Below are 11,641 nucleotides of genomic sequence, written 5' to 3' on the forward strand. Positions count from 1 at the left end.
GGGTCCTTAGACATGACCTCTTACACTTACCCTGCCTTTAACTTGCACTTTGGATAAAAGCGTCTGATAAATGTTAGTTTGTTGTGAAATAAACCTGAGTTACAGTTTTTCTCGATTGCTAAGACACTTTTCTTGAAAGCTGCTCTCCTCTTCTCTAAGCTGTGAACACAAACCGAAGTTTCAAGCTACATTGGGGTGGCTGTGGCTCAGTAGGTAGAGCAGTTGACTGCCCATCACAATTCCCGGTTCAATTCCCGGCTGCCACGTCACATGCCAAAGTCTCCTTGGGCAAGATACTGAACCCCTAGTTCAGGGGTTCAGTGAGTCAGGTCAGCTGCATAGCAGCTCTGCCATCTGTGTGTGAATGGGTGAATGAGAAGCAGTGTAAAGCGCTTTGAGTACCAACTAGGTAGAAAAGCGCTATATAAGTGCAGACCATTTACCATTCACAAAACCTCAGACTCTTCTTGCAAAACCAAATTTTCACCTCAAAACTGCTCAGGACATGAAGTTGGAGAAATAAAAGTTTATTGTTCACTGTAGGCTAAATGCATGTTGCAAAACTAAAGAAATCTTGTGAATTTACACATAGCACTTGAAATCTTGTTTCATGCGCAGTCTGTTGCGCTTGAGGACACGGTCAACAGTAGAGAGGCTCACACTGTTGATACCCTCAAAATTTACATGTTCCTCAACGATCTTCTGCTGAATTTCTCTCAGTTTAATGGCATTGTTCTCACGGACCATTTCAACAATTAGGGTCTCTTGGTGTGGGGAGAACATACCTGTCCTCCCACCCCCATGTGGCAGTCTTTCAATTCTACAAAAAGAGAACATGGAGTTACTAAAAATTTACATGGAATACTAGGCCTACAAACAGTTAGACCAACCCTCCATTACATTACTACAGTACATTGGTACAGTGATGTAGTGAAACATACATTTACTTACAGTATACTGTGGTACAGTATATAGAGCTAAAATAATTCTTTTCTCACATTCACTTCCATTGACGGTTTTTCAATCTAGAGGTCCAGTGGGGTTTCACGGATGGGCGGGACTTACCAGCTCTATAGTATGTCATACAGTAATTGCGGTCAACATTTACATACTGTACTATAATGTCAAATAAAGGCATTTACCTGTGCTCTTCTCTAAATCTTCTGATTATGGTGGACACAGTGAATCTACTGATGTTTGGTTGTACCCTTTGTCCAGCCTCCCTCATGCTCATACCATGGACAAGATCATGGTCAATCACAGTAGCTCTCATTTCATTAGATATTACTGTTCTTTGTCTTTGCTGACCACCTCAGATTTCTATCCATTGTAAAGTCTGACAAACCAGTGTTCTCTGAACTGGCTTACTGTATATGTTCCCTCACATCATTAGCCACAAGTGTGATCAGTTTTGAGTTGTTGTGTTCAGGTGGTGACACCTGTGCTTTACAGTTTTTCTCAGTCGCTTTAGTACAATTCTCAGATCAGAATTGAAGTTTGCAAATACGTGTGTGCATTTTTCATAACAATATGTACAAACAGCAAAACACTGGATTTCTTGCAAAAGCCTGTAACTTGCTCAAAATCTTTAGTTCATCTCTCAAAACTAAGTCTTTATGTCATTGAACATGTCAGTGCCATCAGAATGTCAAGTCCTTGTGTCATTGTCTACGAACAAGACAGTCAAATGACTTAGTCATGTTGTCAATATAACTGTACTTTAGAGGGAGGTTCTGATGTAAACTAGGGCTAAAGTTTTGATGACAATTATTGTAAAACGTAAGTTACACCTTTTTGTTTGATTGCAAGAGACTGGACAAGATTCACATTTACACTTTATTACAATTATTGTTTATATTGTAATTTGTTGACAGACCATGTCATACCAACATAGAAAAAACCCACTGCAAACAGTAACACAAAGGGAAAATAAAGATAGGACAATATTCTGTACAACAGTACAGGCAGTGCAGTAGGAATTGGTGTGGTCTTCCTACACCTCTTGTCGTTCCTGTATGTTAGGCCACAAATTCTCATCCACATCACAGCGAATATCCTCTCTTGCGATGCAGCGTGTAAAGAATCTTTTAGAGTGTCTTATCCAGCCTCTGCAGGCGTCTGCTGTGATGTCATCACACGCTGCATCCATGGCAGCCAGGAGGGTCATTTGTGTATGTGGCTGGCGATCATAAACTTTCCATCTCCATGCTGAGAAAAATTCCTCAATAGGGTTAAGGAATGGAGAGTAGGGTGAAATGAACTCCATCCGCATCCTGTTGTGGGCTGCAAACCATTGCCTGATGATGTTGGAGTGATGAAAACTCACATTGTCCCAAACTATCATATACGTTGGCAGGTGATCTCCACTCTGAACCCTCTCTTCTTCAGGGATGAGATCTCTGTAGAGAGTTTCTAGAAAGGTTATAAGATGTTCTGTGTTGTATGGACCTATTATGGGAATATGAGTAAGCACACCATTGATCACCACGTCACAGATGGCAGCACCCATGGTTATGTTCCCGCCCCGTTGGCCTGGCACATCAACTGTAGCCCTGTAACGCCTTCTGCATTTTGTTAGGTTGAAGCCAGCCTCATCCATGTAGATGAAGCTGTGCGGCTGTTCACTTGCTTCCAGTTCCATCATACGCTATAGACAGAAGACACAAAATGTGTTTGATGAATTACAAGAATTTTCATTTTCAATTCTCCCAACATTTGGCTGCACCCTTCTACCAGCCTCAGCCATTGTGAGCCCATGGTTGACAACATGGTCTACAGGTGTGGCTCTTATCTCATCAGGAACACGTACATGTCTTCGGCCTCTTCCTCGGTTTTGCCCCCTAACTCCTCCACCACGCAGCCTCAATCCTCTTCCTCTTCTTCTTCTCTCTGGCTGTTGACCCCGTCCATTTCCTTGTCCTTCCATTGTCAGACATAGAACATTGTGTTGTGTTTCATCCATATACAGTATATACTTGCCCATTGATTGTCAATGAGATGCACCTTTGTTAGAGGAAGTCAAGTCACCTGAGAGCAATTTACCAATTCAGGACAGGTTTAGAAAAAAACATATAATGGAGATGTATAGAAATATGTTTGTCACATTATGACAACTTGGTCAACCATTTTGCAGTTAATGACTTATACGATGAACTAATGACTCGGTGTTTTGAGGAGTAAGACTATTGCACAGTGAACTATATAATACATTTTGATCAACATGACATAAACAGTTGATAATGTAGCAAAGAGCAGAGAATTGTACATAATCATTTGCATGGATGTACCAAACAATTGCAACTTGTTCAAAGAAGTGAGAAACTGCTTATATGATGTGCACAAGTGACATCATGATGTGAAGATTGAACAAATAGTTTTGAGAATTTCATTCTGATCTGAGAATTGTACTAAAGCGACTGAGAAAAACTGTAATTGTGTTTGCTTTTGTCACCTGTGCTCACCATTATGTAGCACAGGTGTATGACAATGAAAATGTGTTGGCAAGTTGTGTCTAAACAGGTGAAAAGTGCTTATGGTTTTGCCAAAAGAGTGATTGATTCAATCAGTGGGTTCAGGCAACTGAGCATTTGGTTCAGACAATAGGGTGTAGTGTTTTAGCTATTGAGAAAAACTGTAAATAACACTCCTTAACTGCAACTTGAAGCTTTTGGAATAAATATTAGTTAAAGTTATTAGATCTGGTCCTCAGAGTGTTTTCCTGTGAAATACGACTGTGGAGTCTGAAAACGACCAATATGATCTGTTGTAATGTTACTGTTTGATGTCCACGTTCACCTAGTGAGTGAAACACAGGAACTTTCCACAGGAGACCAGTTTGAGTCCAGTGTGAAACGACGTCTGTTACTGTAATTACAACTGGTCACATTACAAAGTTATTTTACAGGACAACATTCAACACTCTCACTGAGCCATGCTCTGTTTATTTAGTGTCTTTGCTCCAATGTGTTGATGGTTTTTCATCTTCTCCTGCTTCTTTGATTTATGGCGTTCCACAAGGATCTATTGTTGGTTCGGTTCTTTTTTCTTTGTCTTTATTCCTCAGGTGCAGTGAGTGCTGGTAGTTTTGTTTGCACATGAATAGATGCCAAAGCAACTTTCACAGGCTCCTTGAGAGACACGGTTATCATTTAACCTCCTACACAAAAAAGAAAGCAAAACAAAGTATGTGCAGTCATCTGTGATCTCATTAGTGAAGGTTAAGCACTTTCTCTCTGAATGATTTTGAAAATGCAGTTCACACTTTCATCAGCTTGAGAGCTTCATCACTACATTGTGCTGCAAATGAGCTTCAGTATCTGTTTATCTCAACAAAACCAACTCCTAATATTCTCATTACGCTAACAGAACATTACATCTTTCGCACATCGTGCAGCATCATGGTCCAAACACACAGTCCGTTAAACATTTAATACAGTCACAGAGATGTTATCTGATTATTATTAAATCTATTATTTGAGCTTTGACTGAGACTCTTTAAACACATCATGTCTTCCTCCTTCAAAGGTTTAAAACAAGCTAACTCCTCACAGTTCTGTAATAGTAATGGAAGTGTACATCTGTCCACATCTGTTTTCTTTTCAGCCTTTTCTGGAAATCTGTAAGAATTTACTTTTAGACTTTAGTTCGTCATCATCACTGAAGATGGTTTTTCCACTTGTAACAGCAGAGAAGTGAAGAAAAAGAAAACGAAAGCAGCTCTAAAGTTTTTCGTAAAAGTACATCAAACAGCAGCTCAGGAAGACTGTAACCTAAAAATACTGCAGCGTTTCCTGAGCTTCAAACGCATCAGCTCATGGTTTCTGAGAAGCTTCATCTGCTGTGGTTTCTGACATTGACTCTTTTCACAGCTCAGGTGAGTCGATGGAGAGGAAACTGTTTCTGCAGCTCTTTGTCTTCAGGGAGATAACTCTGTGTTGAGGACATGTTTTCTACAAACACTTTTCCCTGCAGCTTTTGATCTGATCTCTCTTTTGTGTTTAAAAGAAAAACTAGTCTAATGAATATGTACAACCAGGTTACATATTGTAACCCCTGTTCTGTGAGCACAGGTTCAGTAAAGGTATTTATAGCTGCATAGTTTTAGTTCATACATTCCTCTATTTTCTCTAAATACTTTGTTTACTGTCTGTGTTTAAGTGTCTAAGACAGAAACACTAAGAATTTACCAGTTTTTCTTACTGAAACTCAATTATTGTTTATCTGTTGTTAACAGACAAATAATAATATTTTATATAAAGCATGAAGAGCTTTTAAACAGTAAAGTGGATTTTAATATAATCAGATGATAATAAGTGTTAAATTATGAAGTTAACAGTTAGCTTAGTGAGAGATTGGATGGGTGGGAGTGGCTTATTATGTTTTCTTATTTCTAATGGATAATAATAATAATGCGTCAAAATAGTTCATGTACATAGATCAAATCTAATCTTCTCTCAAAAAGTAGAATTGTAATTTCAAATGACGTTAAAATACTTCCAGTGCAGACTTTACTTGTAATGGAGTATTTTTACTCTGTTATCCTGATACTTGAGTCAGTATCTTAGCTCTTCTGTGCTCTGGGACAGAAACGAGGCTGCGGGAGGTTCAGCTGAAACCCAGAGAGTCGTATTAGTTCTAGTGTAATCTAATCACACAGCTGCTGTCTGGTTAACCAAAGAAAACTCCACCTGACAGCTCAAACTGCTGAACCGATAAAGCTGCAAACTGTCCGCTGATAAGGCCCCACATGTGTCCCCTGTTTACCCACGATGCCAAGCGGCGTTATCAGTCAAACAAAGGTGCGGTTTCCTGCTTCTCTCTGCATTGATCCCGCCGACCCAGAGGAAGGAAACTCCAAATATAGGCACCAGGTGTGTGGGAGTCATTTAGCAAAGTTTAACTGTGGAGCTGCAAAAACAGTCAATTATCTCATTGACTCTGGTCCAGAACAACATGTTCAGTTGAGTTTACAGCTATGAAAAGTCCACTATGGGCAAAATCCAGTGTCCACACCTGTCACCTGTCATGTGACACGTCACTCTTTAACGTTCCTTTCTTACTTTTAAACGACGTTAAAACTACTGACAAAGTGTCTCCATAAATATAAAGTGAAATTATTATTATCTCATTAACATCATCTACACACAACATGTTTCTCATGCTTTGGTCTTAAAGTTGTTCACTCAGGGTTCTTAAACTAAATAACCTGCTCCTGAGCTCAGGTTAGCAGCTACAAACTAGTCTTAATGTTTCACCTGAACCCTGCACATCCTGCATCACAAAGACATCTACTAAGAGGATCAGCTCCTTCCAGACAGATAGAGCTGTTTGATTCAGTTTAGAGCAGTTTGACCAAAAGTAGTTTGGTTTGAAAACTAGAATTCTGGTTTCCATCAAGAACCAGAGGTTGGACGGATCGAATGGGGCCTGTGAGTGATGAGTAGTGGGCGTGTGCTGAAGATGCAAAAGCAAAAAGTGTTCAGTGATGTTCAGTGATGTTCAGTCCAGTGTGAAGAGAAGTCTTCAGACAACCAGACAACTGTTTCCCATCCTCAAACTTCCACTATCCCAGTCTAACATCCTGTTTGCAGGCTTTTTCCTGTCTGTCCAGCACTCGTTCTCCTTTTCTTTACACCCTCTGGTCTAATCAGCCTAATTGTCTTCACCTCCCTGTGTCAACGCTGCTCTGACTCTTTGACCTCCTGCTGTTTTTGGAGAAGCCTGAACTCTGTAAGTCTGACTGATTCTCAGATGTTGTGGAGCCTGGATGTGGATGTTGGACTGTGGACTTTTGTTTTTGTGGATTTCCTTTAGTCTCTGACTGTTTTCTGGATTCAGAGTTTCACTAGTTTTTATTCTATTGATTCTGTTCACTCCTGTTGTCATGTGCAGCCTTCTCACTAATCCCACTGACCACTGACCGCTGCTCCTCCTCCTCCACCTCTCGGATCAAACACCGACTACTCATCAGCTGTCAGCACCATTATGCCGGCCAATTATACTATTCCTCCATTTCCTTGTGCACAGTGTGGTTGAGCGCCACCTACTGGTCTGGAGGTCACTTTCCGGTTGCTCTTTGGCAGATTGGCCCCTTTTCCTCTTTGATTCTAGTGAAAAAATCTAAAGCTGTTGTGTCAGCTTCATCTCTGGACCCTGAATTACTCATTAGTCTTACAACAGTTGGAGTACTACACACTGCAGCTGGTTCCACATCTGGAGGAAATTAGAGTTTGGAAAATAGTGGAGGCTGCTGGAGAAGTGAACAAGTGTCACAACCAGTGCCGCGTTCCACTTGGATCACGTGGTTCCTGAGGTGAATATTGGTTGAATCACTGTTAAAACTTGTAATAAGCAATGAAGGTCACTGTGAGCTTAGCTGTTGTGGAGATGGTCTCATCGGCGTTTAGTGTGGTTCAATGTCTCAGGAGAAGCGACCGACTTTGTGCTTGTACACTTGTGTTTTATTCTGTCTTAGTAGAAAACACTGGTGGAGTAACGAGTAGTTGGGTTCTCAGTAAGTGGGTCTCGGGTCACCAGTCGACCCAGCTGGAGAAGGACGGCTCCAAATCTCCAGAACACGTCTACTGAGCCACAAAGAGCCAGAATCCTGACAGACCCACTAAAACTAAAACAGCAACAACAACATTTTATTGGAGATTTTGTGTTTTCAGTCATTTTCGGTGTTTCTGCGGCTTTTTATTAATTTCTATATTTGATTCTTGTGACTTTTAGATCTTCTTATTAGTCATTTAGCTTCTCTTTGTGGTTTGTCTGTATCCCTCTGTTGACACTTTGCATCTGTTATTAGTCATTTTGTGGGTGTTCTCTCATTAGTCATGTTGCATTTATATTTGCCTTTAAAATAAAATGGGAAGGAAAAACAGAACCGTGTAAATTCAAAGTCTGAAGTCGATCAGGAGATGAACAGAATCAGATAAATGTTTTATTTCAGTACATGACGCTGTCGGCTGTGAGCTGCTGACACAGATGTGAAGTGGGTTAGAGCAGTGAGAGCTGATCCACCTGTGAGGGTTTTATAATCTGTGTCTGATAATAATAAAAACCACACACAGGGTTATTTTTAACAGCCACAGGTGAAGGAATGGGAAATATTCAGTCAGATGTGTAAAGTAATAAGATGCAAGCTGTCAGTTTGAAGCTCTGATCACACTTTACTGTGTGGATTCAGTTATTTCTGTTCCCTCCACACAAGGTGTGAATCAGTGGGACGATCTCATTTAACTCATGTGAAACGTTTGACACATAAAAAACATCGTCTGCTGAACTCGTGTTTTATACAGTTCAGTATATTTACTTCAGTCACTTTTACCTTTTGTAGACAGTTTGTCAACAATACTTGTACTTTGTACACTGTTCTTAGTACTTTTACTGAAGTAGAGGACTAGAGTACTTCTACTACTACTGAAAATGTATAACTATAATAATAATATAACTAATGTAGCTGAACTCATGCTGAGAGGAAGATGAACTGTAAACTACTAATGTCAGGCTCATGGTGGTGATTGGTTAAACTCAGCAGGATTCATCCTCTGGGGACCATGAATGGCTGTAACACGTTTCATCTACAGGACCTGGACGAGCACCACTGCAACACATGCTGGATAAAATCCTCCTCTCTTTGATCTGAGACACACCTGAAACACACACACACACACACACACACACACACACACAAAGAACAGAGGCTGCCTTGAATTCCAGGAGCTGTGTTCCTGGAATCCAGCAGGAACACACACTTCCCCCGCAGTTTATAAGCTCTCGGACATCTAATCTTCACACACTTCTTATAAAGATAAGATTCCATTCAAACGGCCCAGAGATGATAAGATCAACATGTTTACCTCCTGGCCTCTGCTGGCGCCCCCTACAGGCGGCAGGAGTCAGCACAGACTCTCTATTCCACCTAACTTCATAATGTCACAGATACTGGAGCACGTTTAGAAACAGCTGTTTCATGATCCGTTCATGGTCCGTCGTCATGTATTTATTTTTAATCCGTTACATGGATCTGACTTAGTTACAGATGAACTAACGAGCGCTGACGTTTCATTGGTTCTGTTCTAATCAAGTCTCTGTGGTGACACCGGTCTCTGGCTTAACGTTCAGTCATTACTACAACTGTAGTTTGAGCGGTTGATCATTTTTGAGGTGAATGTTTCTTCTACCAGGAATGTCTGATGGGTTCACTCCCTCGTAATGTAACCATCAAACCTAGAGCAGAAATAAGCAGCTTCCATTCTTTACACTGTGAAATTAAAGTAAAGGAAATGGTGCCAGTGCTGCGATAACAGCTTTTAGCAGTGAACATCTCTGCACCGCTGCTACAGCTGGTTTGAGGGGAGCACCTCTCAAAATATAATTTATGGTTCAGAGCATCACACTTTAACTTTAAATATACAGCAGTTGATGTTCTATATTATTTATGTGTGTTTCTCACAGTTTGACTTCTCTGATCGGCCTGTGGCCGTGAGCTCACGGGTTCCTACTGAAGAAAACAGCAGCTCTGTGTCGTTGTTTTTAATCAACATCCAGGAGGAAATGGTGCATTAGTTGGGGACTATTTTCAGCAGTGGATAAATCTGGTTGTGGCTTTCAGCTTCAATTTATCACATCATCAGACGTGCAGTCTTCTCTCCAGGGGACTGAAGGATCCAACGGGTGGATCCTGAGATTCTTTGCATGCTGGTGTCCTTCAATAGATGTAGCTGCTGAAATGAGTCAGAATAAATTCCAGAGTGTGGTTCTGAGGGAACATGTGCAGGATCTTTGGTGTTGAGCTTCCTGAATCAGTCTGAAGTGAAGGAGCTGTTACTCACTGCTGCACAGGATGCATCACTGGTGATCAACCGTGTGGTGACTGTTCAGCAGGAAGACATTTCTGTGTCCTGAGTCACAGCAGAAAGAGGAAAAATGAAAAGCTCTGATTCTTTTATTCACTGTCTGAGTCAGCGAAGGCTGGAAAACCTGAAAAGACAAAAGTTCTGGTTTGTAAAAAGTTTATTTTCCAGCTCTGCTGAGTCGACTGCTCAGACCAAACATTCGGCTCAGGGTTATTTTTATCTTTGTTTAGCTGGTTTCTTTAGAACATGTTGATCTTTGATGGTGATGGAAAAGTATTTGATTCCCAGCCTCCACCCAGTTCAGTTCACCTGCTGCAGCTGTGCCAGGTTTAAAACTCGACCCCCGACAGACGCTGCACAGCTTCAGTCCACAGACCCTCGTCTGTATCTTCATACTTGACTCCCTGGAGACTGGACCACATTCCCAAACACCCATCATGGAAAATGTTTAGCAAATTAAAGGAACAGTCTGTGAAACATGAAAGATTCAGCGACATCTAGTGGTGAGTTTGAGGAATGCAACCTGAGCACCACACCCCCTGTTTCTAGGTGTGAGGGAGGCTACGGTGTCCATGAAGTGTCACGTTGTCCTCTACAGCTGCATCAACTACTAACGTGAAGTGATGATGGTTCTTTATGGAGCTGGATTTAGTTAAAGTATTTAGTTTGTTCGACTTGAGGCCCAGAAATCAAATTACTAATCACACAGGCTGCAGGTGTCGGGCACAAAATGAGAATCTGCTTCTTTACTGTGTAGCTGTGAAAATCTTGGATCCATCAGACATTTAATGTTGTTGAGAGCAGAACTACTAGCGGCCTCCAGGAAGGGGCCTGATCCCTCGTTACGGTTTGGTTGAGACCAGGTAGACTCAGGAACACAGAGCTGAGTCCTTGTCTGTTGTTGTACTTCACTGTTCCACCTCTTGTTCATGTTTCCTGGAGCCATAACAACATTACATTTCCGTTCTCTCTGATTTCCTACACTTAAACGTAACTGGAACTTTAAAGTCACGGGTTCTGTTTGTGAAGAACGTACCATGTGCGTCACCCCCCCACTTTAACGCCTCTGAGAAATAAAAAGTGGGACTTAGAAAGAGCCCTCCCCTGATCGGTCAGCTGGACGGCAGCAGAGGAGCTTGTTATCAGCAGGTTGACGAACAATCGGCTCCGTGTTTCACCACAGTCCTCGTTTCTGTGTGTTAACCACAGTTTAACTGTGGACTTTAAATAAAAAGTTAGAACTGTGTCCTCAGATCCTCTTCTGTTGTGGCCTCGTTGGTCTCTGTGCTGTCATCACGTCCACAGACTCAGGAATGAAGCCACGAGGAAAAATGTTATGGTAACTGATAGAGACTGTTACTGGGGGGGGGCAAGCTTATCCAATAACACACTGAGCGTGTGCGGCTTCCCGTCAGCTGATTCTCCAGGAATTACTAACGTCTAAAGAATCTGAAGCTGTGAGGGAGTCTGGTCCACAGCTACACACAGGGTTTAGGGTCCGGGTTAGAATCTGGTTCAGGATCCAGCTGATGGTTAAGGTTTGAGTGGGGGCGGGTGAGGGACAGGAAAAGTCCTACATCTATAATCTTAGGCTGACTCACTGTGTTTGTTTGTGCTTTTCTATCTTTGAAAGGACAAAGCCCACAGACTCAGACCGACTCTGGTCCAGGTCCCAGTCTGACCAGGACTGAGCGGCCACACCTGTCAGGTTTTCCACTCGTTACCTCATTTACAGACAGTTGGAGCTCAGGTTTAAACCTTTGTTCATCCAGTGTAAGAGA

The sequence above is a fragment of the Anabas testudineus genome, chromosome 17, assembly GCF_900324465.2.
Source record: "Anabas testudineus chromosome 17, fAnaTes1.2, whole genome shotgun sequence".
Classification (NCBI taxonomy): domain Eukaryota; kingdom Metazoa; phylum Chordata; class Actinopteri; order Anabantiformes; family Anabantidae; genus Anabas; species Anabas testudineus.